Here is a 23,760-nt window from a genome sequence, read left to right on the forward strand (position 1 = left end):
ATTTAGGTGCTTCACCGAACAATTCCTTGTTTGATAATTACATTATTTGTACTCGTCCAGGGTTGGGAAATTCTCTTCACGCTGGTGGATGATATGCAAGTAAATCGGAACATGCTATCATTATAAAAATAAGAATTACCTGGAAATTTGAATATCACTGTGTCGATGAAACGTATGACACTTAAGGTAGCGAGAAGGTTTTGTGACGTTTTTAAATAAAACATTCTCTGTCTGTTGTCTCGTTCAGAACAGTAATTTAGGTTATATATATCAAAAGACTAAGTATAGAGGTGCAAGTTCGCACAAACTGGACAGACATTGTTTACATAATTATCACGTGACATCAAAAATGGCGAACCTTGTAAAAATGACTAAGTACGCGATTGCGAGAGCACACTGCGGAATTTCCTGGTGAAATTTAAGTTATGCATTGTCCGTAATCAGGTCCATTGAAATGCGTCTCCGATAATCAAAAGACCTATTATTCCGATTTCTATGCAGGTTTGTTTTTTTGTCCCCAAATTATTTCATACTTGGCACCTTTAACAGACTATTATTCTGTGACAAAGCATTTTCTTTAAAAACCCAGACATATTTCGCACCATCTTTATCTTTTGAACGATAACTACGAGTTTGAATGTCCTAGTCCGAACGCATTTGATTTGGCGGCGGTCCCAATGAGTCGTTCTCGATCAAAACTTCAACTCGAGAAAAACGCGAAAAACAGTTTTGGTTAATAAAACACTGTAGATTTGCTGCATTATTATAAATATACACTAAAAATGGCCAAACATATTAACCACTGATATCATAGAACTCATAAAGAGTGTCAGATAATGAATAATTTCAAGCTCGAGCGCGAAAAATGAAGAAAACTGCTGGCATTTGAGTCCGTACTCCAGGAACGTTCGGGTTTTCCATTGTTATGCAAACGAACAACGAGGGATAATCCTCTGACAAACATTACTGTCTCACTGTACACGCTGACAGTTTACAAACAAGCTAATCCTTCAAGTGTCTCAGATAAGACATCTAATAAAACGGTTTTCATGGTGAAACAAAATGGCCGATGTTTGAAAAAAAAATTGCTGTGTCAGAGTGCGACACTGAGTGGCAGATTTTTCTTTGCCTCGTCTGTCAACGCTTTCTTTCTTTTCTTCGCCATTGCGTTAGAAAAAAAAATATTAGTAAAATAGAATATTGACTTGGAAAATAAAACGATTTAAAAGAAAGTTGTGCAAAGTTACAGTACTCCTTTCGCACAACCTCCCGCCCGCTTTCGCTTTCCAATCACCTTTTTCTCTCGTTTTTGCGACCGCTTGTTGAATTCGACCGAACAATTTCCGCTTTATTTTCGACCGCGCAAACCCCGAAATATCACCGCCCACCTGCTCGCTCGCGCGCATTTAAAATTCGGACCGTGACTAACAGAATAATTTCCGAGGTTCACATTGTCTTATAATTGTCTTTCTGGTTTTTTATAGATGTTGAACAGCTGACAAAAGTTCAAATACTTTTTGTTTTAACTATATATAATTATATGCACGCAACCTGACCCTTTGACCTCGATTTGGCTTGGACTGAATATTTTATTTTAAACAATATTCTGACGTGAAATACAAAATGTATTTCAACACAAGTACGACAGGGTTGTCTGGGGTTTCTTTCCTGATTGTTGAGTCTTCGCAATGTGTTTTGTATAATTATTGTTGTTTCCCCCCGATGCTGAAGGACCGTAAAGCTAAATGGCAGTTACATGCATGGGCTGAGTGAAAGAAAATATTTCTAAGCCTAAAATAAAACCTAATATTACACCTCTTTGTGTATTTGTTAATTTTACATATGTTTGTCATGACAGTATGTTTGTAAATATCTAGAAAAATCTCGTCTTTCGTTGATAATTTCGATTGTTTGTTTGGAATGTCGATCCCCGTTGGTTTCTCCATACTGAGTTTAGGAAGGGCGTCGATCAACACCTTGACAATCAGCCGAGAGAAGACAAACATTGACCGTAATTCATGAAGATCATGTCCGTAATTTGTGGGCTGAAACCCCAAATAATTAATCAAGTATTATTATTTTAATATATATTTTATTTTACATCGCAAAACTAAACCATGCCCAAAACAGAGCTAGAGTTGTTCGCGGTGAAACAACCGCATTGAAGACGATGCAACTTCAGCTAGCCATTTCTTACCTTGAAATAAAAAAAAAAAATATTCGAAGAGCATCGGGGAAAATATTAATAATCATCCTTATCAATCGCTTGCTTTATTTTATTCGAATCCATGAAATTCACGATTTTTTTTACATTTGTTGGCAACTTCCGCGCTAAAAATGATTGAAAATGTGGGTGTGGTTATTTTGCAAAGTCCTGTTGATAATACGGACAAATATGGTTCTGTGACCCAGTTCGTGCTCCGATCAGGTGACTCTCAGCCAATCAATGATGTTGTAACAAAGCATATTTGACGCTAATTGAAGGGTCTTCGTACAATCCAATCACCGGCGTCGATTCACATAGTTATTTGTGCTGTGACAGGCTTCAAAATTATTCGCTGAAAAACATATATTTTGACAAACTGATGGAATTTGACCTTAGTTCAAAAAGAAAATACTAGGCTAAGATACATTAGAGCTCACGCGAATCAGTTTTCTCTGCAAGTTGTGAAATAAAGTAAACCAGAGTAGCGTCGATGATTTTCAGCCCTGAAGGACTTTGAATTGTTCATCGACTGGCCACCAAATAGTTATGGCTATAACTAAATTTGACACGTTTTTCATTTAAGCCCAATAAATTATTCATACATGTCAAGCTCTGTTCGATTTTTACAGGGCATGTGGCCGTTTTTAGTCGAAAATATTTTTTGTGGGAACACTTTTGCGATACGTATACGGTATAGACCGAGCTCATTCAATGATCGTGACTTAATTTTAAAAATTGAATGTCAAATTTTACCAGACCGTGACGTGGACCGATGTGGATTCGATATCGTTATTTTTGGAATTAATCACTAACATTTCCTCGTTTCTCTGCTCTGTCAAAAGGAGTTACCTAGGCTTTTTTTCACGTAACTGTCTCATTAAAATAAAAATAAAAATATTACATCTAGAACAAGCACCCAAAACACGTAACAAGAAGTCCCAGTTCAGTTGCTTTCACGATACAAGTGTAATACAGCTATTAGATTTGAAGTGTCGTTCAGAATGTAATAATAGTTAATACTAGTTGTATGTTCACACTTTACTATCAAAACCACCATTTCGACCACCCATGTGCCAGTTTTCAGTGTTTGGGCGAGCGGTCAATGTTTTCAATGAGCGAGCGAGCGAAAAAAAAACGCGATTAAAATGCGGTCGGTTTCCGGTCGGACAAGACCGCGTGGTCGTAAATTAAGCGATAAGCGGTCGATGTAAAAGCGGAAGGTTGGGCGAAATGAGTACTGTATGACCATGTTTCTCCGACGAAGTCTCGACTAACAATAATGCTGACAATGGACGTTAGATAAACACACATTGTTTGCAACTGGAAGCCTATCACCCGTTATATCAGAATCGTCAACAACAGAGTATACAGATAAGATGTTATCATTTAATTCCTTCCAAAGATAAACACTATGCAAATATCCACGAAACGGCAGTTGTAGTCTTTTCTGCTAGTGTTTTAAAACACTAATTTGAGCAACGTTATTTCGCAATTTCGATCTTTTGTAAACCTGGGGTGATGTATCAAGGTCTAAAGTAACCGTTTTATAAATTTTTGAAAAATCAAGAAAAAAGTGAAAATTTCCCTTCTCGCTACCTTAATATGGATCGTAATAATGTCCACACAATGTACCGAGAGGTAGAAACGAAAGGTCAAAGTTCGTGACCAGGGTGCCATGGCTTAGTTGGTTAAAGCGCCTGTCTAGTAAACAGGAGATCCAGAGTTCGAATCTCAGTGGTGCCTTTTTTATTTAGGTGCATCACCGAACAATTCCTTGTTTGATAATTACATTATTTGTACTCGTCCAGGGTTGGGAAATTCTCTTCAGGCTGGTGGATGATATGCAAGTAAATCGGAACATGCTATCATTTTAAAAATAAAAATAACCTGGAAATTGAAATATCACTGTGTCGATGAAACTTAAGACACTTATTATGGATCGTAATAATATCCATACAGTGCACCGAGAGGTCGAAACGAAAGGTTAAAGTTTGTGACCAGGGCGCCATGGCTTAGTTGGTTAAAGCGCCTGTCTAGTAAACAGGAGATCCTGAGTTCGAATCTCAGTGGTGCCTTTTTTATTTAGGTGCTTCACCGAACAATTCCTTGTTTGATAATTACATTACTGCCACTCATGATTGATACTCGTCCAGGGTTGGGAAATTCTCCTTAGGCAGGTGGATGATATGCAAGTAAATCGGAACATGCTATCATTTTAAAAATAAAAATAGCTTGGAAATTGAAATATCACTGTGTCGATGAAACTTATGACACTTATTATGGATCGTAATAATGTCCACACAGTGTACCGAGAGGTCGAAACGAAAGGTCAAAGTTCGTGACCAGGGCGCAATGGCTTAGTTGATTAAAGCGCCTGTCTATTTCGAATCTCAGTGGTGCCTTTTTTATTTAGGTGCTTCACCGTACAATTCCTTGTTTGATAATTACATTATTGACACTCATGATTGGTACTCGTCCAGGGTTGGGAAATTCTCTTCAGGCTGGTGGATGATAAGCAAGTAAATCGGAACATGCTATCATTATAAAAATAAAAATTACCTGGAAATTTGAATATCACTGTGTCGATGAAATGTATGACACTTAATATGGATCTGTAATAATGTCCATGCAGTGCACTGAGAGGTCGAAACGAAAGGTCAAAGTTCGTGACCAGGGTGCCATGGCTTAGTTGGTTAAAGCGCCTGTCTAGTAAACAGGAGATCCTGAGATCGAATTTCAGTGGTGCATTTTTTATTTAGGTGCTTCACTGAACAATTCCTTGTTTGATAATTACATTATTGACACTCATGATTGGTACTCCTCCAGGGTTGGGAAATTCTCCTCAGGCTGGTGGATGATATGCAAGTAAATCGGAAAATGCTATCATTTTAAAAATAAAAATAGCTTGGAAATTGAAATATCATTGTGTCGATGAAACTTATGATACTTATTATGGATCGTAATCATGTCCATACAGTGCACCGAGAGTTAGAAACGAAAGGTCAAGGTTCGTGACCAGGGTGCCATGGCTTAGTTGGGTAAAGCGCCTGTCTAGTAAACAGGAGATCCTGAGTTCGAATTTCAGTGGTGCCTTTTTTATTTAGGTGCTTCACCGAACAATTCCTTGTTTGATAATTACATTATTTGTACTCGTCCAGGGTTGGGAAATTCTCTTCAGGCTGGTGGATGATATGCAAGTAAATCGGAACATGCTATCATTATAAAAATAAAAATTACCTGGAAATTGGAATATCACTGTGTCGATGAAACGTATGACACTTAATATGGATCGTAATAATATCCACACAGTGTACCGAGAGGTAGAAACGAAAGGTCAAAATTCGTGACCAGGGCGCCATGGCTTAGTTGGTTAAAGCTCCTGTCTAGTAAACAGGAGATCCTGAGTTCGAATCTCAGTGGTGCCTTTTTTATTTAGGTGCTTCACCGAACAATTCCTTGTTTGATAATTACATTATTGACACTCATGATTGGTACTCGTCCAGTGTCAGAAAATTCTCCTCAGGCTGGTGGATGATATGCAAGTAAATCGGAACATGCTATCATTATAAAAATAAAAATTACCTGGAAATTTGAATATCTCTGTGTCGATGAAACGTATGACACTTAATATGGATCGTAATAATGTTCACACAGTGTACCGAGAGTTAGAAACGAAAGGTCAAAGTTCGTGACCAGGGTGCCATGACTTAGTTGGTTAAAGCGCCTGTCTAGTAAACAGGAGATCCTGAGTTCGAATCTCAGTGGTGCCTTTTTTATTTAGGTGCTTCACCGAACAATTCCTTGTTTGATAATTACATTATTGACACTCATGATTGGTAGTCGTCCAGTGTTGGGAAATTCTCCTTAGGCTGGTAGATTATATGCAAGTACATCGGAACATGCTATCATTTTAAAAATAAAAATAGCTTGGAAATTGAAATATCACTGTGTCGATGAAACTTATGACACTTATTATGGATCGTAATAATGTCCACACAATGTACCGAGAGGTCGAAACGAAAGGTCAAAGTTCGTGACCAGGGCGCCATGGCTTAGTTGATTAAAGCGCCTGTCTATTTCGAATCTCTGTGGTGCCTTTTTTATTTAGGTGCTTCACCGAACAATTCCTTGTTTGATAATTACATTATTGACACTCATGATTGGTACTCGTCCAGTGTTAGAAAATTCTCCTCAGGCTGGTGGATGATATGCAAGTAAATCGGAACATGCTATCATTATAAAAATAAAAATTACCTGGAAATTTGAATATCACTATGTCGATGAAACGTATGACACTTAATATGGATCGTAATAATGTCCACACAGTGTACCGCGAGGTAGAAACGAAAGGTCAAAGTTCGTGACCAGGGTGCCATGGCTTAGTTGGTTAAAGCGCCTGTCTAGTAAACAGGAGATCCTGAGTTCGAATCTCAGTGGTGCCTTTTTTATTTAGGTGCTTCACCGAACAATTCCTTGTTTGATAATTACATTATTGACACTCATGATAGGTACTCGTCCAGTGTTAGGACATTCTCCTCAGGCTGGTTGATGATATGCAAGTAAATCGGAACATGCTATCATTATAAAAATAAAAATTACCTGGAAATTTGAGTATCACTGTGTCGATGAAACTTATGACACTTAATATTGATCGTAATAATGTCCACACAGTGTACCGAGAGGTCGAAACGAAAGGTCAAATTCCGTGACCAGGGTGCCATGGCTTAGTTGGTTAAAGCGCCTGTCTAGTAAACAGGAGATCCTGAGTTCGAATTTCAGTGGTGCCTTTTTTATTTAGGTGCTTCACCGAACAATTCCTTGTTTGATAATTACATTATTGACACTCGTGATTGGTACTCGTCCAGGGTTGGGAAATTCTCTTTAGGCTGGTGGATGATATGCAAGTAAATCGGAACATGCTATCATTTTAAAAATAAAAATAGCCTGGAAATTGAAATATCACTGTGTCGATGAAACTTATGACACTTATTATGGATCTGTAATAATGTCCATGCAGTGCACCGAGAGGTCGAAAATAAAGGTCAAAGTTCGTGACCAGGGTGCCATGGCTTAGTTGATTAAAGCGCCTGTCTAGTAAACAGGAGATCCTGAGTTCGAATCTCAGTGGTGCCTTTTTTATTTAGGTGCTTCACCGAACAATTCCTTGTTTGATAATTACATTATTGACACTCATGATAGGTACTCGTCCAGTGTTAGGACATTCTCCTCAGGCTGGTTGATGATATGCAAGTAAATCGGAACATGCTATCATTATAAAAATAAAAATTACCTGGAAATTTGAGTATCACTGTGTCGATGAAACTTATGACACTTAATATTGATCGTAATAATGTCCACACAGTGTACCGAGAGGTCGAAACGAAAGGTCAAAGTTCGTGACCAGGGTGCCATGGCTTAGTTGGTTAAAGCGCCTGTCTAGTAAACAGGAGATCCTGAGTTCGAATTTCAGTGGTGCCTTTTTTATTTAGGTGCTTCACCGAACAATTCCTTGTTTGATAATTACATTATTGACACTCATGATTGGTACTCGTCCAGGGTTGGGAAATTCTCTTTAGGCTGGTGGATGATATGCAAGTAAATCGGAACATGCTATCATTTTAAAAATAAAAATAGCCTGGAAATTGAAATATCACTGTGTCGATGAAACTTATGACACTTATTATGGATCTGTAATAATGTCCATGCAGTGCACCGAGAGGTCGAAAATAAAGGTCAAAGTTCGTGACCAGGGTGCCATGGCTTAGTTGATTAAAGCGCCTGTCTAGTAAACAGGAGATCCTGAGTTCGAATCTCAGTGGTGCCTTTTTTATTTAGGTGCTTCACCGAACAATTCCTTGTTTGATAATTACATTATTGACACTCATGATAGGTACTCGTCCAGTGTTAGGACATTCTCCTCAGGCTGGTTGATGATATGCAAGTAAATCGGAACATGCTATCATTATAAAAATAAAAATTACCTGGAAATTTGAGTATCACTGTGTCGATGAAACTTATGACACTTAATATTGATCGTAATAATGTCCACACAGTGTACCGAGAGGTCGAAACGAAAGGTCAAAGTTCGTGACCAGGGTGCCATGGCTTAGTTGGTTAAAGCGCCTGTCTAGTAAACAGGAGATCCTGAGTTCGAATTTCAGTGGTGCCTTTTTTATTTAGGTGCTTCACCGAACAATTCCTTGTTTGATAATTACATTATTGACACTCATGATTGGTACTCGTCCAGGGTTGGGAAATTCTCTTTAGGCTGGTGGATGATATGCAAGTAAATCGGAACATGCTATCATTTTAAAAATAAAAATAGACTGGAAATTGAAATATCACTGTGTCGATGAAACTTATGACACTTATTATGGATCTGTAATAATGTCCATGCAGTGCACCGAGAGGTCGAAAATAAAGGTCAAAGTTCGTGACCAGGGTGCCATGGCTTAGTTGATTAAAGCGCCTGTCTAGTAAACAGGAGATCCTGAGTTCGAATCTCAGTGGTGCCTTTTTTATTTAGGTGCTTCACCGAACAATTCCTTGTTTGATAATTACATTATTGACACTCATGATAGGTTAGGACATTCTCCTCAGGCTGGTTGATGATATGCAAGTAAATCGGAACATGCTATCATTATAAAAATAAAAATTACCTGGAAATTTGAGTATCACTGTGTCGATGAAACTTATGACACTTAATATTGATCGTAATAATGTCCACACAGTGTACCGAGAGGTCGAAACGAAAGGTCAAAGTTCGTGACCAGGGTGCCATGGCTTAGTTGGTTAAAGCGCCTGTCTAGTAAACAGGAGATCCTGAGTTCGAATTTCAGTGGTGCCTTTTTTATTTAGGTGCTTCACCGAACAATTCCTTGTTTGATAATTACATTATTGACACTCATGATTGGTACTCGTCCAGGGTTGGGAAATTCTCTTTAGGCTGGTGGATGATATGCAAGTAAATCGGAACATGCTATCATTTTAAAAATAAAAATAGCCTGGAAATTGAAATATCACTGTGTCGATGAAACTTATGACACTTATTATGGATCTGTAATAATGTCCATGCAGTGCACCGAGAGGTCGAAAATAAAGGTCAAAGTTCGTGACCAGGGTGCCATGGCTTAGTTGATTAAAGCGCCTGTCTAGTAAACAGGAGATCCTGAGTTCGAATCTCAGTGGTGCCTTTTTTATTTAGGTGCTTCACCGAACAATTCCTTGTTTGATAATTACATTATTGACACTCATGATTGGTACTCGTCCATTGTCAGAAAATTCTCCTCAGGCTGGTGGATGATATGCAAGTAAATCGGAACATGCTATCATTATGAAAATAAAAATTACCTGGAAATTTGAATATCTCTGTGTCGATGAAACGTATGACACTTAATATGGATCGTAATAATGTCCACACAGAGTACCGAGAGTTAGAAACGAAAGGTCAAATTCGTGACTAGGGTGCCATGGCTTAGTTGGTTAAAGCGCCTGTCTAGTAAACAGGAGATCCTGAGTTCGAATCTCAGTGGTGCCTTTTTTATTTAGGTGCTTCACCGAACAATTCCTTGTTTGATAATTACATTATTGACACTCATGATTGGTAGTCGTCCAGTGTTGGGAAATTCTCCTTAGGCTGGTGGATGATATGCAAGTAAATCGGAACATGCTATCATTTTAAAAATAAAAATAGCTTGGAAATTGAAATATCACTGTGTCGATGAAACCTATGACACTTATTATGGATCGTAATCATGTCCATACAGTGCACCGAGAGGTCGAAACGAAAGGTCAAAATTCGTGATCAGGGCGCCATGGCTTAGTTGGTTAAAGCGCCTGTCTAGTAAACAGGAGATCCTGAGTTCGAATCTCAGTGGTGCCTTTTTTATTTAGGTGCTTCACCGAACAATTCCTTGTTGGATAATTACATTATTTGTACTCGTCCAGGGTTGGGAAATTCTCTTCAGGCTGGTGGATGACATGCAAGTAAATCGGAACATGCTATCATTATAAAAATAAAAATTACCTGGAAATTGGAATAACACTGTGTCGATGAAACGTATGACACTTAATATGGATCGTAATAATATCCACACAGTGTACCGAGAGGTAGAAACGAAAGGTCAAAATTCGTGACCAGGGCGCCATGGCTTAGTTGGTTAAAGCGCCTGTCTAGTAAACAGGAGATCCTGAGTTCGAATCTCAGTGGTGCCTTTTTTATTTAGGTGCTTCACCGAACAATTCCTTGTTTGATAATTACATTATTGACACTCATGATTGGTAGTCGTCCAGTGTTGGGAAATTCTCCTTAGGCTGGTGGATGATATGCAAGTAAATCGGAACATGCTATCGTTTTAAAAATAAAAATAGCTTGGAAATTGAAATATCACTGTGTCGATGAAACTTATGACACTTATTATGGATCGTAATAATGTCCACACAGTGTACCGAGAGGTCGAAACGAAAGGTCAAAGTTCGTGACCAGGGCGCCATGGCTTAGTTGATTAAAGCGCCTGTCTATTTCGAATCTCAGTGGTGCCTTTTTTATTTAGGTGCTTCACCGAACAATTCCTTGTTTGATAATTACATTATTGACACTCATGATTGGTACTCGTCCAGTGTTAGAAAATTCTCCTCAGGCTGGTGGATGATATGCAAGTAAATCGGAACATGCTATCATTATAAAAATAAAAATTACCTGGAAATTTGAATATCACTGTGTCGATGAACCGTATGACACTTAATATGGATCGTAATAATGTCCACACAGTGTACCGCGAGGTAGAAACGAAAGGTCAAAGTTCGTGACCAGGGTGCCATGGCTCAGTTGGTTAAAGCGCCTGTCTAATAAACAGGAGATCCTGAGTTCGACTCTCAGTGGGGCCTATTTTTATTTAGGTGCTTCACCGAACAATTCCCTGTTTGATAATTACATTATTTGTACTCGTCCAGGGTTGGGAAATTCTCCTTAGGCTGGTGGATGATATGCAAGTAAATCGGAACATGCTATCATTTTAAAAATAAAAATAGCTTGGAAATTGAAATATCACTGTGTCGATGAAACTTATGACACTTATTATGGATCGTAATCATGTCCATACAGTGCACCGAGAGTTAGAAACGAAAGGTCAAAGTTCGTGACCAGGGTGCCATGGCTTAGTTGGTTAAAGCGCCTGTCTAGTAAACAGGAGATCCTGAGTTCGAATCTCAGTGGTGCCTTTTTTATTTAGGTGCTTCACCGAACAATTCCTTGTTGGATAATTACATTATTTGTACTCGTCCAGGGTTGGGAAATTCTCTTCAGGCTGGTGGATGACATGCAAGTAAATCGGAACATGCTATCATTATAAAAATAAAAATTACCTGGAAATTGGAATAACACTGTGTCGATGAAACGTATGACACTTAATATGGATCGTAATAATATCCACACAGTGTACCGAGAGGTAGAAACGAAAGGCCAAAATTCGTGACCAGGGCGCCATGGCTTAGTTGGTTAAAGCGCCTGTCTAGTAAACAGGAGATCCTGAGTTCGAATCTCAGTGGTGCCTTTTTTATTTAGGTGCTTCACCGAACAATTCCTTGTTTGATAATTACATTATTGACACTCATGATTGGTAGTCGTCCAGTGTTGGGAAATTCTCCTTAGGCTGGTGGATGATATGCAAGTAAATCGGAACATGCTATCGTTTTAAAAATAAAAATAGCTTGGAAATTGAAATATCACTGTGTCGATGAAACTTATGACACTTATTATGGATCGTAATAATGTCCACACAGTGTACCGAGAGGTCGAAACGAAAGGTCAAAGTTCGTGACCAGGGCGCCATGGCTTAGTTGATTAAAGCGCCTGTCTATTTCGAATCTCAGTGGTGCCTTTTTTATTTAGGTGCTTCACCGAACAATTCCTTGTTTGATAATTACATTATTGACACTCATGATTGGTACTCGTCCAGTGTTAGAAAATTCTCCTCAGGCTGGTGGATGATATGCAAGTAAATCGGAACATGCTATCATTATAAAAATAAAAATTACCTGGAAATTTGAATATCACTGTGTCGATGAACCGTATGACACTTAATATGGATCGTAATAATGTCCACACAGTGTACCGCGAGGTAGAAACGAAAGGTCAAAGTTCGTGACCAGGGTGCCATGGCTCAGTTGGTTAAAGCGCCTGTCTAATAAACAGGAGATCCTGAGTTCGACTCTCAGTGGGGCCTATTTTTATTTAGGTGCTTCACCGAACAATTCCCTGTTTGATAATTACATTATTTGTACTCGTCCAGGGTTGGGAAATTCTCCTTAGGCTGGTGGATGATATGCAAGTAAATCGGAACATGCTATCATTTTAAAAATAAAAATAGCTTGGAAATTGAAATATCACTGTGTCGATGAAACTTATGACACTTATTATGGATCGTAATCATGTCCATACAGTGTACCGAGAGGTCGAAACGAAAGGTCAAAGTTCGTGACCAGGGCGCCATGGCTTAGTTGGTTAAAGCGCCTGTCTAGTAAACAGGAGAACCTGAGTTCGAATTTCAGTGGTGCCTTTTTTATTTAGGTGCTTCACCGAACAATTCCTTGTTGGATAATTACATTATTTGTACTCGTCCAGGGTTGGGAAATTCTCTTCAGGCTGGTGGATGACATGCAAGTAAATCGGAACATGCTATCATTATAAAAATAAAAATTACCTGGAAATTGGAATAACACTGTATCGATGAAACGTATGACACTTAATATGGATCGTAATAATATCCACACAGTGTACCGAGAGGTAGAAACGAAAGATCAAAATTCGTGACCAGGGCGCCATGGCTTAGTTGGTTAAAGCGCCTGTCTAGTAAACAGGAGATCCTGAGTTCGAATCTCAGTGGTGCCTTTTTTATTTAGGTGCTTCACCGAACAATTCCTTGTTGGATAATTACATTATTTGTACTCGTCCAGGGTTGGGAAATTCTCTTCAGGCTGGTGGATGACATGCAAGTAAATCGGAACATGCTATCATTTTAAAAATAAAAATAACCTGGAAATTGAAATATCACTGTGTCGATGAACCGTATGACACTTAATATGGATCGTAATAATGTCCACACAGTGTACCGCGAGGTAGAAACGAAAGGTCAAAGTTCGTGACCAGGGTGCCATGGCTCAGTTGGTTAAAGCGCCTGTCTAATAAACAGGAGATCCTGAGTTCGACTCTCAGTGGGGCCTATTTTTATCTAGGTGCTTCACCGAACAATTCCCTGTTTGATAATTACATTATTTGTACTCGTCCAGGGTTGGGAAATTCTCCTTAGGCTGGTGGATGATATGCAAGTAAATCGGAACATGCTATCATTTTAAAAATAAAAATAGCTTGGAAATTGAAATATCACTGTGTCGATGAAACTTATGACACTTATTATGGATCGTAATCATGTCCATACAGTGCACCGAGAGTTAGAAACGAAAGGTCAAAGTTCGTGACCAGGGTGCCATGGCTTAGTTGGTTAAAGCGCCTGTCTAGTAAACAGGAGATCCTGAGTTCGAATCTCAGTGGTGCCTTTTTTATTTAGGTGCTTCACCGAACAATTCCTTGTTGGATAATTACATTATTTGTACTCGTCCAGGGTTGGGAAATTCTCTTCAGGCTGGTGGATGACATGCAAGTAAATCGGAACATGCTATCATTATAAAAATAAAAATTACCTGGAAATTGGAATAACACTGTGTCGATGAAACTTATGACACTTATTATGGATCGTAATCATGTCCATACAGTGCACCGAGAGTTAGAAACGAAAGGTCAAAGTTCGTGACCAGGGTGCCATGGCTTAGTTGGTTAAAGCGCCTGTCTAGTAAACAGGAGATCCTGAGTTCGAATCTCAGTGGTGCCTTTTTTATTTAGGTGCTTCACCGAACAATTCCTTGTTGGATAATTACATTATTTGTACTCGTCCAGGGTTGGGAAATTCTCTTCAGGCTGGTGGATGACATGCAAGTAAATCGGAACATGCTATCATTATAAAAATAAAAATTACCTGGAAATTAGAATAACACTGTGTCGATGAAACGTATGACACTTAATATGGATCGTAATAATATCCACACAGTGTACCGAGAGGTAGAAACGAAAGGCCAAAATTCGTGACCAGGGCGCCATGGCTTAGTTGGTTAAAGCGCCTGTCTAGTAAACAGGAGATCCTGAGTTCGAATCTCAGTGGTGCCTTTTTTATTTAGGTGCTTCACCGAACAATTCCTTGTTTGATAATTACATTATTGACACTCATGATTGGTAGTCGTCCAGTGTTGGGAAATTCTCCTTAGGCTGGTGGATGATATGCAAGTAAATCGGAACATGCTATCGTTTTAAAAATAAAAAATAGCTTGGAAATTGAAATATCACTGTGTCGATGAAACTTATGACACTTATTACGGATCGTAATAATGTCCACACAGTGTACCGAGAGGTCGAAACGAAAGGTCAAAGTTCGTGACCAGGGCGCCATGGCTTAGTTGATTAAAGCGCCTGTCTATTTCGAATCTCAGTGGTGCCTTTTTTATTTAGGTGCTTCACCGAACAATTCCTTGTTTGATAATTACATTATTGACACTCATGATTGGTACTCGTCCAGTGTTAGAAAATTTTCCTCAGGCTGGTGGATGATATGCAAGTAAATCGGAACATGCTATCATTATAAAAATAAAAATTACCTGGAAATTTGAATATCACTGTGTCGATGAACCGTATGACACTTAATATGGATCGTAATAATGTCCACACAGTGTACCGCGAGGTAGAAACGAAAGGTCAAAGTTCGTGACCAGGGTGCCATGGCTCAGTTGGTTAAAGCGCCTGTCTAATAAACAGGAGATCCTGAGTTCGACTCTCAGTGGGGCCTATTTTTATTTAGGTGCTTCACCGAACAATTCCCTGTTTGATAATTACATTATTTGTACTCGTCCAGGGTTGGGAAATTCTCCTTAGGCTGGTGGATGATATGCAAGTAAATCGGAACATGCTATCATTTTAAAAATAAAAATAGCTTGGAAATTGAAATATCACTGTGTCGATGAAACTTATGACACTTATTATGGATCGTAATCATGTCCATACAGTGCACCGAGAGTTAGAAACGAAAGGTCAAAGTTCGTGACCAGGGTGCCATGGCTTAGTTGGTTAAAGCGCCTGTCTAGTAAACAGGAGATCCTGAGTTCGAATCTCAGTGGTGCCTTTTTTATTTAGGTGCTTCACCGAACAATTCCTTGTTGGATAATTACATTATTTGTACTCGTCCAGGGTTGGGAAATTCTCTTCAGGCTGGTGGATGACATGCAAGTAAATCGGAACATGCTATCATTATAAAAATAAAAATTACCTGGAAATTGGAATAACACTGTATCGATGAAACGTATGACACTTAATATGGATCGTAATAATATCCACACAGTGTACCGAGAGGTAGAAACGAAAGGTCAAAATTCGTGACCAGGGCGCCATGGCTTAGTTGGTTAAAGCGCCTGTCTAGTAAACAGGAGATCCTGAGTTCGAATCTCAGTGGTGCCTTTTTTATTTAGGTGCTTCACCGAACAATTCCTTGTTGGATAATTACATTATTTGTACTCGTCCAGGGTTGGGAAATTCTCTTCAGGCTGGTGGATGACATGCAAGTAAATCGGAACATGCTATCATTTTAAAAATAAAAATAACCTGGAAATTGAAATATCACTGTGTCGATGAACCGTATGACACTTAATATGGATCGTAATAATGTCCACACAGTGTACCGCGAGGTAGAAACGAAAGGTCAAAGTTCGTGACCAGGGTGCCATGGCTCAGTTGGTTAAAGCGCCTGTCTAATAAACAGGAGATCCTGAGTTCGACTCTCAGTGGGGCCTATTTTTATTTAGGTGCTTCACCGAACAATTCCCTGTTTGATAATTACATTATTTGTACTCGTCCAGGGTTGGGAAATTCTCCTTAGGCTGGTGGATGATATGCAAGTAAATCGGAACATGCTATCATTTTAAAAATAAAAATAGCTTGGAAATTGAAATATCACTGTGTCGATGAAACTTATGACACTTATTATGGATCGTAATCATGTCCATACAGTGCACCGAGAGTTAGAAACGAAAGGTCAAAGTTCGTGACCAGGGTGCCATGGCTTAGTTGGTTAAAGCGCCTGTCTAGTAAACAGGAGATCCTGAGTTCGAATCTCAGTGGTGCCTTTTTTATTTAGGTGCTTCACCGAACAATTCCTTGTTGGATAATTACATTATTTGTACTCGTCCAGGGTTGGGAAATTCTCTTCAGGCTGGTGGATGACATGCAAGTAAATCGGAACATGCTATCATTATAAAAATAAAAATTACCTGGAAATTGGAATAACACTGTGTCGATGAAACTTATGACACTTATTATGGATCGTAATCATGTCCATACAGTGCACCGAGAGTTAGAAACGAAAGGTCAAAGTTCGTGACCAGGGTGCCATGGCTTAGTTGGTTAAAGCGCCTGTCTAGTAAACAGGAGATCCTGAGTTCGAATCTCAGTGGTGCCTTTTTTATTTAGGTGCTTCACCGAACAATTCCTTGTTGGATAATTACATTATTTGTACTCGTCCAGGGTTGGGAAATTCTCTTCAGGCTGGTGGATGACATGCAAGTAAATCGGAACATGCTATCATTATAAAAATAAAAATTACCTGGAAATTGGAATAACACTGTGTCGATGAAACGTATGACACTTAATATGGATCGTAATAATATCCACACAGTGTACCGAGAGGTAGAAACGAAAGGCCAAAATTCGTGACCAGGGCGCCATGGCTTAGTTGGTTAAAGCGCCTGTCTAGTAAACAGGAGATCCTGAGTTCGAATCTCAGTGGTGCCTTTTTTATTTAGGTGCTTCACCGAACAATTCCTTGTTTGATAATTACATTATTGACACTCATGATTGGTACTCGTCCAGTGTTAGAAAATTCTCCTCAGGCTGGTGGATGATATGCAAGTAAATCGGAACATGCTATCATTATAAAAATAAAAATTACCTGGAAATTTGAATATCACTGTGTCGATGAACCGTATGACACTTAATATGGATCGTAATAATGTCCACACAGTGTACCGCGAGGTAGAAACGAAAGGTCAAAGTTCGTGACCAGGGTGCCATGGCTCAGTTGGTTAAAGCGCCTGTCTAATAAACAGGAGATCCTGAGTTCGACTCTCAGTGGGGCCTATTTTTATTTAGGTGCTTCACCGAACAATTCCCTGTTTGATAATTACATTATTTGTACTCGTCCAGGGTTGGGAAATTCTCCTTAGGCTGGTGGATGATATGCAAGTAAATCGGAACATGCTATCATTTTAAAAATAAAAATAGCTTGGAAATTTGAATATCACTGTGTCGATGAAACGTATGACACTTAATATGGATCGTAATAATGTCTACACAGTGTACCGAGAGGTAGAAACGAAAGGTCAAAATTCGTGACCAGGGCGGCATGGATTAGTTGGTTAAAGCGCCTGTCTAGTAAACAGGAGATCCTGATTTCGAATCTCAGTGGTGCCCTTTTTATTTAGGTGCTTCACCGAACAATTCCTTGTTTGATAATTACATTATTGACACTCACGATTGGTACTCGTCCAGTGTTAGAAAATTCTCATCAGGCTGGTGGATGATATGCAAGTAAATCGGAACATGCTATCATTATAAAAATAAAAATTACCTGTAAATTTGAATATCACTGTGTCGATGAAACTTATGACACTTTTTATGGATCGTAATCATGTCCATACAGTGCACCGAGAGTTACAAACGAAAGGTCAAAGTTCGTGACCAGGGTGCCATGGCTTAGTTGGTTAAAGTGCCTGTCTAGTAAACAGGAGATCCTGAGTTCGAATCTCAGTGGTGCCTTTTTTATTTAGGTGCTTCACCGAACAATTCCTTGTTTGATAATTACATTATTTGTACTCGTCCAGGGTTGGGAAATTCTCTTCAGGCTGGTGGATGATATGCAAGTAAGTCGGAACATGCTATCATTATAAAAATAAAAATTACCTGGAAATTTGAATATCACTGTGTCGATGAACCGTATGACACTTAATATGGATCGTAATAATGTCCACACAGTGTACCGCGAGGTAGAAACGAAAGGTCAAAGTTCGTGACCAGGGTGGCATGGCTCAGTTGGTTAAAGCGCCTGTCTAATAAACAGGAGATCTTGAGTTCGACTCTCAGTGGGGCCTATTTTTATTTAGGTGCTTCACCGAACAATTCCCTGTTTGATAATTACATTATTTGTACTCGTCCAGGGTTGGGAAATTCTCCTTAGGCTGGTGGATGATATGCAAGTAAATCGGAACATGCTATCATTTTAAAAATAAAAATAGCTTGGAAATTGAAATATCACTGTGTCGATGAAACTTATGACACTTATTATGGATCGTAATCATGTCCATACAGTGCACCGAGAGTTAGAAACGAAAGGTCAAAGTTCGTGACCAGGGTGCCATGGCTTAGTTGGTTAAAGCGCCTGTCTAGTAAACAGGAGATCCTGAGTTCGAATCTCAGTGGTGCCTTTTTTATTTAGGTGCTTCACCGAACAATTCCTTGTTTGATAATTACATTATTGACACTCATGATTGGTACTCGTCCAGTGTTAGAAAATTCTCCTCAGGCTGGTGGATGATATGCAAGTAAATCGGAACATGCTATCATTATAAAAATAAAAATTACCTGGAAATTTGAATATCACTGTGTCGATGATACGTATGACACTTAATATGGATCGTAATAATGTCCACACAGTGTACCGCGAGGTAGAAACGAAAGGTCAAATTTCGTGACCAGGGTGCCATGGCTTAGTTGGTTAAAGCGCCTGTCTAATAAACAGGAGATCCTGAGATCGACTCTCAGTGGTGCCTATTTTTATTTAGGTGCTTCACCGAACAATTCCTTGTTTGATAATTATATTTTTGACACTCATGATTGGTACTCGTCCAGGGTTGGGAAATTCTCCTTAGACTGGTGGATGATATGCAAGTAAATCGGAACATGCTATCATTTTAAAAATAAAAATAGCTTGGAAATTGAAATATCACTGTGTCGATGAAACTTATGACACTTATTATGGATCGTAATCATGTCCATACAGTGCACCGAGATGTCGAAACAAAAGGTCAAAATTCGTGATCAGGGCGCTATGGCTTAGTTGGTTAAAGCGCCTGTCTAGTAAACAGGAGATCCTGAGTTCGCATCTCAGTGGTGCCTTTTTAATTTAGGTGCTTCACCGAACAATTCCTTGTTGGATAATTACATTATTTGTACTCGTCCAGGGTTGGGAAATTCTCTTCAGGCTGGTGGATGACATGCAAGTAAATCGGAACATGCTATCATTATAAAAATAAAAATTACCTGGAAATTGGAATAACACTGTGTCGATGAAACGTATGACACTTAATAAGGATCGTAATAATATCCACACAGTGTACCGAGAGGTAGTAACGAAAGGTCAAAATTCGTGATCAGGGCGCCATGGCTTAGTTGGTTAAAGCGCCTGTCTAGTAAACAGGAGATCCTGAGTTCGAATCTCAGTGGTGCCTTTTTTATTTAGGTGCTTCACCGAACAATTCCTTGTTGGATAATTACATTATTTGTACTCGTCCAGGGTTGGGAAATTCTCTTCAGGCTGGTGGATGACATGCAAGTAAATCGGAACATGCTATCATTATAAAAATAAAAATTACCTGGAAATTGGAATAACACTGTGTCGATGAAACGTATGACACTTAATATGGATCGTAATAATATCCACACAGTGTACCGAGAGGTAGAAACGAAAGGTCAAAATTCGTGACCAGGGCGCCATGGCTTAGTTGGTTAAAGCGCCTGTCTAGTAAACAGGAGATCCTGAGTTCGAATCTCAGTGGTGCCTTTTTTATTTAGGTGCTTCACCGAACAATTCCTTGTTTGATAATTACATTATTGACACTCATGATTGGTAGTCGTCCAGTGTTGGGAAATTCTCCTTAGGCTGGTGGATGATATGCAAGTAAATCGGAACATGCTATCGTTTTAAAAATAAAAATAGCTTGGAAATTGAAATATCACTGTGTCGATGAAACTTATGTCACTTATTATGGATCGTAATAATGTCCACACAGTGTACCGAGAGGTCGAAACGAAAGGTCAAAGTTCGTGACCAGGGCGCCATGGCTTAGTTGATTAAAGCGCCTGTCTATTTCGAATCTCAGTGGTGCCTTTTTTATTTAGGTGCTTCACCGAACAATTCCTTGTTTGATAATTACATTATTGACACTCATGATTGGTACTCGTCCAGTGTTAGAAAATTCTCCTCAGGCTGGTGGATGATATGCAAGTAAATCGGAACATGCTATCATTATAAAAATAAAAATTACCTGGAAATTTGAATATCACTGTGTCGATGAACCATATGACACTTATTATGGATCGTAATAATGTCCACACAGTGTACCGCGAGGTAGAAACGAAAGGTCAAAGTTCGTGACCAGGGTGCCATGGCTTAGTTGGTTAAAGCGCCTGTCTAATAAACAGGAGATCCTGAGTTCGACTCTCAGTGGTGCCTATTTTTATTTAGGTGCTTCACCGAACAATTCCTTGTTTGATAATTATATTATTGACACTCATGATTGGTACTCGTCCAGGGTTGGGAAATTCTCCTTAGGCTGGTGGATGATATGCAAGTAAATCGGAACATGCTATCATTTTAAAAATAAAAATATCTTGGAAATTGAAATATCACTGTGTCGATGAAACTTATGACACTTATTATGGATCGTAATCATGTCCATACAGTGCACCGAGAGGTTGAAACGAAAGGTCATAATTCGTGATCAGGGCGCCATGGCTTAGTTGGTTAAAGCGCCTGTCTAGTAAACAGGAGATCCTGAGTTCGAATCTCAGTGGTGCCTTTTTTATTTAGGTGCTTCACCGAACAATTCCTTGTTGGATAATTACATTATTTGTACTCATCCAGGGTTGGGAAATTCTCTTCAGGCTGGTGGATGACATGCAAGTAAATCGGAACATGCTATCATTATAAAAATAAAAATTACTGGAAATTGGAATATCACTGTGTCGATGAAACGTATGACACTTAATATGGATCGTAATAATGTCCACACAGTGTACAGTGAGGTAGAAACGAAAGGTCAAAATTCGTGACCAGGGCGCCATGGCTTAGTCGGTTAAAGCGCCTGTCTAGTAAACAGGAAATCCTGAGTTCGAATTTCAGTGGTGCCTTTTTTATTTAGGTGCTTCACTGAACAATTCCTTGTTTGATAATTACATTATTGACACTCATGATTGGTACTCGTCCAGGGTTGGGAAATTCTCCTTAGGCTGGTGGATGATATGCAAGTAAATCGGAACATGCTATCATTTTAAAAATAAAAATACCTTGGAAATTGAAATATCACTGTGTCGATGAAACTTATGACACTTATTATGGATCGTAATAATGTCCACACAGTGTACCGAGAGGTCGAAACGAAAGGTCAAAGTTCGTGACTAGGGCGCCATGGCTTAGTTGATTAAAGCGCTTGTCTATTTCGAATCTCAGTGGTGCCTTTTTTATTTAGGTGCTTCACCGAACAATTCCTTGTTTGATAATTACATTATTGACACTCATGATTGGTACTCGTCCAGGGTTGGGAAATTATCTTTAGGCTGGTGGATGATATGCAAATAAATCGGAACATGCTATCATTTTAAAAATAAAAATAACCTGAAAATTGAAATATCACTGTGTCGATGAAACGTATGACACTTAATATGGATCGTAATAATGTCCACACAGTGTACCGAGAGGTAGAAACGAAAGGTCAAAATTCGTGACCAGGGCGCCATGGCTTAGTTGGTTAAAGCGCCTGTCTAGTAAACAGGAGATCCTGAGTTCGAATCTCAGTGGTGCCTTTTTTTATTTAGGTGCTTCACCGAACAATTCCTTGTTTGATAATTACATTATTGACACTCATGATTGGTACTCGTCCAGTGTCAGAAAATTCTCCCCAGGCTGGTGGATGATATGCAAGTAAATCGGAACATGCTATCATTATAAAAATAAAAATTACCTGGAAATTTGAATATCTCTGTGTCGATGAAACGTATGACACTTAATATGGATCGTAATAATGTCCACACAGTGTACCGAGAGTTAGAAACGAAAGGTCAAAGTTCGTGACCAGGGCGCCATGGCTTAGTTGGTTAAAGCGCCTGTCTAGTAAACAGTAGATCCTGAGTTGGAATCTCAGTGGTGCCTTTTTTATTTAGGTGCTTCACCGAACAATTCCTTGTTTGATAATTACATTATTGACACTCATGATTGGTAGTCGTCCAGTGTTGGGAAATTCTCCTTAGGCTGGTGGATGATATGCAAGTAAATCGGAACATGCTATCATTATAAAAATAAAAATTACCTGGAAATTTGAATATCACTGTGTCGATGAACCATATGACACTTATTATGGATCGTAATAATGTCCACACAGTGTACCGCGAGGTAGAAACGAAAGGTCAAAGTTCGTGACCAGGGTGCCATGGCTTAGTTGGTTAAAGCGCCTGTCTAATAAACAGGAGATCCTGAGTTCGACTCTCAGTGGTGCCTTTTTTATTTAGGTGCTTCACTGAACAATTCCTTGTTTGATAATTATATTATTGACACTCATGATTGGTACTCGTCCAGGGTTGGGAAATTCTCCTTAGGCTGGTGGATGATATGCAAGTAAATCGGAACAATCTATCATTTTAAAAATAAAAATAGCTTGGAAATTGAAATATCACTGTGTCGATGAAACTTATGACACTTATTATGGATCGTAATCATGTCCATACAGTGCACCGAGAGGTCGAAACGAAATGTCAAAATTCGGGATCAGGGCGCCATGGCTTAGTTGGTTAAAGCGCCTGTCTAGTAAACAGGAGATCCTGAGTTCGAATCTCAGTGGTGCCTTTTTTATTTAGGTGCTTCACCGAACAATTCCTTGTTGGATAATTACATTATTTGTACTCGTCCAGGGTTGGGAAATTCTCTTCAGGCTGGTGGATGACATGCAAGTAAATCGGAACATGCTATCATTATAAAAATAAAAATTACCTGGAAATTGGAATATCACTGTGTCGATGAAACGTATGACACTTAATATGGATCGTAATAATGTCCACACAGTGTACCGAGAGGTAGAAACGAAAGGTTAAAATTCGAGACCAGGGCGCCATGGCTTAGTTGGTTAAAGCGCCTTTTAGTAAACAGGAAATCCTGAGTTCGAATTTCAGTGGTGCCTTTTTTATTTAGGTGCTTCACTGAACAATTCCTTGTTTGATAATTACATTATTGACACTCATGATTGGTACTCGTCCAGGGTTGGGAAATTCTCCTTAGGCTGGTGGATGATATGCAAGTAAATCGGAACATGCTATCATTTTAAAAATAAAAATAGCTTGGAAATTGAAATATCACTGTGTCGATGAAACTTATGACACTTATTATGGATCGTAATAATGTCCACACAGTGTACCGAGA

At 39.0% G+C, this 23,760-nt stretch overlaps 34 non-coding genes across 34 annotated transcripts; all 34 read left to right on the plus strand.

The window, feature by feature from the left end:
* The first annotated feature begins 4,207 nt into the window (after positions 1-4,207).
* Positions 4,208-4,281, plus strand: TRNAT-AGU (transfer RNA threonine (anticodon AGU)). The gene has a single exon. It is a non-coding gene; the product is annotated as a tRNA-Thr (tRNA).
* A 1,276-nt stretch (positions 4,282-5,557) lies between these two features.
* TRNAT-AGU (transfer RNA threonine (anticodon AGU)) lies at positions 5,558-5,631 on the plus strand. The gene has a single exon. It is a non-coding gene; the product is annotated as a tRNA-Thr (tRNA).
* A 943-nt stretch (positions 5,632-6,574) lies between these two features.
* Positions 6,575-6,648, plus strand: TRNAT-AGU (transfer RNA threonine (anticodon AGU)). The gene has a single exon. It is a non-coding gene; the product is annotated as a tRNA-Thr (tRNA).
* Positions 6,649-6,919: 271 nt separating this feature from the next.
* On the plus strand, positions 6,920-6,993 carry TRNAT-AGU (transfer RNA threonine (anticodon AGU)). The gene has a single exon. It is a non-coding gene; the product is annotated as a tRNA-Thr (tRNA).
* A 272-nt stretch (positions 6,994-7,265) lies between these two features.
* On the plus strand, positions 7,266-7,339 carry TRNAT-AGU (transfer RNA threonine (anticodon AGU)). Its single transcript has one exon. It is a non-coding gene; the product is annotated as a tRNA-Thr (tRNA).
* Positions 7,340-7,610: 271 nt separating this feature from the next.
* On the plus strand, positions 7,611-7,684 carry TRNAT-AGU (transfer RNA threonine (anticodon AGU)). The gene has a single exon. It is a non-coding gene; the product is annotated as a tRNA-Thr (tRNA).
* A 272-nt stretch (positions 7,685-7,956) lies between these two features.
* On the plus strand, positions 7,957-8,030 carry TRNAT-AGU (transfer RNA threonine (anticodon AGU)). Its single transcript has one exon. It is a non-coding gene; the product is annotated as a tRNA-Thr (tRNA).
* Positions 8,031-8,301: 271 nt separating this feature from the next.
* Positions 8,302-8,375, plus strand: TRNAT-AGU (transfer RNA threonine (anticodon AGU)). Its single transcript has one exon. It is a non-coding gene; the product is annotated as a tRNA-Thr (tRNA).
* A 272-nt stretch (positions 8,376-8,647) lies between these two features.
* Positions 8,648-8,721, plus strand: TRNAT-AGU (transfer RNA threonine (anticodon AGU)). Its single transcript has one exon. It is a non-coding gene; the product is annotated as a tRNA-Thr (tRNA).
* Positions 8,722-8,979: 258 nt separating this feature from the next.
* On the plus strand, positions 8,980-9,053 carry TRNAT-AGU (transfer RNA threonine (anticodon AGU)). The gene has a single exon. It is a non-coding gene; the product is annotated as a tRNA-Thr (tRNA).
* A 272-nt stretch (positions 9,054-9,325) lies between these two features.
* TRNAT-AGU (transfer RNA threonine (anticodon AGU)) lies at positions 9,326-9,399 on the plus strand. The gene has a single exon. It is a non-coding gene; the product is annotated as a tRNA-Thr (tRNA).
* A 270-nt stretch (positions 9,400-9,669) lies between these two features.
* TRNAT-AGU (transfer RNA threonine (anticodon AGU)) lies at positions 9,670-9,743 on the plus strand. The gene has a single exon. It is a non-coding gene; the product is annotated as a tRNA-Thr (tRNA).
* A 271-nt stretch (positions 9,744-10,014) lies between these two features.
* TRNAT-AGU (transfer RNA threonine (anticodon AGU)) lies at positions 10,015-10,088 on the plus strand. The gene has a single exon. It is a non-coding gene; the product is annotated as a tRNA-Thr (tRNA).
* A 258-nt stretch (positions 10,089-10,346) lies between these two features.
* Positions 10,347-10,420, plus strand: TRNAT-AGU (transfer RNA threonine (anticodon AGU)). The gene has a single exon. It is a non-coding gene; the product is annotated as a tRNA-Thr (tRNA).
* A 931-nt stretch (positions 10,421-11,351) lies between these two features.
* Positions 11,352-11,425, plus strand: TRNAT-AGU (transfer RNA threonine (anticodon AGU)). Its single transcript has one exon. It is a non-coding gene; the product is annotated as a tRNA-Thr (tRNA).
* A 258-nt stretch (positions 11,426-11,683) lies between these two features.
* TRNAT-AGU (transfer RNA threonine (anticodon AGU)) lies at positions 11,684-11,757 on the plus strand. The gene has a single exon. It is a non-coding gene; the product is annotated as a tRNA-Thr (tRNA).
* Positions 11,758-12,688: 931 nt separating this feature from the next.
* On the plus strand, positions 12,689-12,762 carry TRNAT-AGU (transfer RNA threonine (anticodon AGU)). Its single transcript has one exon. It is a non-coding gene; the product is annotated as a tRNA-Thr (tRNA).
* Positions 12,763-13,020: 258 nt separating this feature from the next.
* Positions 13,021-13,094, plus strand: TRNAT-AGU (transfer RNA threonine (anticodon AGU)). Its single transcript has one exon. It is a non-coding gene; the product is annotated as a tRNA-Thr (tRNA).
* A 591-nt stretch (positions 13,095-13,685) lies between these two features.
* TRNAT-AGU (transfer RNA threonine (anticodon AGU)) lies at positions 13,686-13,759 on the plus strand. Its single transcript has one exon. It is a non-coding gene; the product is annotated as a tRNA-Thr (tRNA).
* A 258-nt stretch (positions 13,760-14,017) lies between these two features.
* TRNAT-AGU (transfer RNA threonine (anticodon AGU)) lies at positions 14,018-14,091 on the plus strand. The gene has a single exon. It is a non-coding gene; the product is annotated as a tRNA-Thr (tRNA).
* A 258-nt stretch (positions 14,092-14,349) lies between these two features.
* Positions 14,350-14,423, plus strand: TRNAT-AGU (transfer RNA threonine (anticodon AGU)). Its single transcript has one exon. It is a non-coding gene; the product is annotated as a tRNA-Thr (tRNA).
* Positions 14,424-15,355: 932 nt separating this feature from the next.
* TRNAT-AGU (transfer RNA threonine (anticodon AGU)) lies at positions 15,356-15,429 on the plus strand. Its single transcript has one exon. It is a non-coding gene; the product is annotated as a tRNA-Thr (tRNA).
* A 258-nt stretch (positions 15,430-15,687) lies between these two features.
* On the plus strand, positions 15,688-15,761 carry TRNAT-AGU (transfer RNA threonine (anticodon AGU)). Its single transcript has one exon. It is a non-coding gene; the product is annotated as a tRNA-Thr (tRNA).
* Positions 15,762-16,352: 591 nt separating this feature from the next.
* TRNAT-AGU (transfer RNA threonine (anticodon AGU)) lies at positions 16,353-16,426 on the plus strand. The gene has a single exon. It is a non-coding gene; the product is annotated as a tRNA-Thr (tRNA).
* Positions 16,427-16,684: 258 nt separating this feature from the next.
* Positions 16,685-16,758, plus strand: TRNAT-AGU (transfer RNA threonine (anticodon AGU)). The gene has a single exon. It is a non-coding gene; the product is annotated as a tRNA-Thr (tRNA).
* Positions 16,759-17,016: 258 nt separating this feature from the next.
* Positions 17,017-17,090, plus strand: TRNAT-AGU (transfer RNA threonine (anticodon AGU)). Its single transcript has one exon. It is a non-coding gene; the product is annotated as a tRNA-Thr (tRNA).
* A 949-nt stretch (positions 17,091-18,039) lies between these two features.
* TRNAT-AGU (transfer RNA threonine (anticodon AGU)) lies at positions 18,040-18,113 on the plus strand. Its single transcript has one exon. It is a non-coding gene; the product is annotated as a tRNA-Thr (tRNA).
* A 591-nt stretch (positions 18,114-18,704) lies between these two features.
* TRNAT-AGU (transfer RNA threonine (anticodon AGU)) lies at positions 18,705-18,778 on the plus strand. The gene has a single exon. It is a non-coding gene; the product is annotated as a tRNA-Thr (tRNA).
* Positions 18,779-19,395: 617 nt separating this feature from the next.
* On the plus strand, positions 19,396-19,469 carry TRNAT-AGU (transfer RNA threonine (anticodon AGU)). Its single transcript has one exon. It is a non-coding gene; the product is annotated as a tRNA-Thr (tRNA).
* A 258-nt stretch (positions 19,470-19,727) lies between these two features.
* TRNAT-AGU (transfer RNA threonine (anticodon AGU)) lies at positions 19,728-19,801 on the plus strand. The gene has a single exon. It is a non-coding gene; the product is annotated as a tRNA-Thr (tRNA).
* Positions 19,802-20,059: 258 nt separating this feature from the next.
* TRNAT-AGU (transfer RNA threonine (anticodon AGU)) lies at positions 20,060-20,133 on the plus strand. The gene has a single exon. It is a non-coding gene; the product is annotated as a tRNA-Thr (tRNA).
* A 944-nt stretch (positions 20,134-21,077) lies between these two features.
* TRNAT-AGU (transfer RNA threonine (anticodon AGU)) lies at positions 21,078-21,151 on the plus strand. Its single transcript has one exon. It is a non-coding gene; the product is annotated as a tRNA-Thr (tRNA).
* Positions 21,152-22,080: 929 nt separating this feature from the next.
* Positions 22,081-22,154, plus strand: TRNAT-AGU (transfer RNA threonine (anticodon AGU)). Its single transcript has one exon. It is a non-coding gene; the product is annotated as a tRNA-Thr (tRNA).
* A 962-nt stretch (positions 22,155-23,116) lies between these two features.
* TRNAT-AGU (transfer RNA threonine (anticodon AGU)) lies at positions 23,117-23,190 on the plus strand. The gene has a single exon. It is a non-coding gene; the product is annotated as a tRNA-Thr (tRNA).
* The last annotated feature ends 570 nt before the right edge of the window (positions 23,191-23,760 follow it).

Source organism: Saccoglossus kowalevskii, chromosome 5, assembly GCF_978046115.1.
Source record: "Saccoglossus kowalevskii chromosome 5, keSacKowa6.1, whole genome shotgun sequence".
In the NCBI taxonomy this organism is placed as follows: domain Eukaryota; kingdom Metazoa; phylum Hemichordata; class Enteropneusta; family Harrimaniidae; genus Saccoglossus; species Saccoglossus kowalevskii.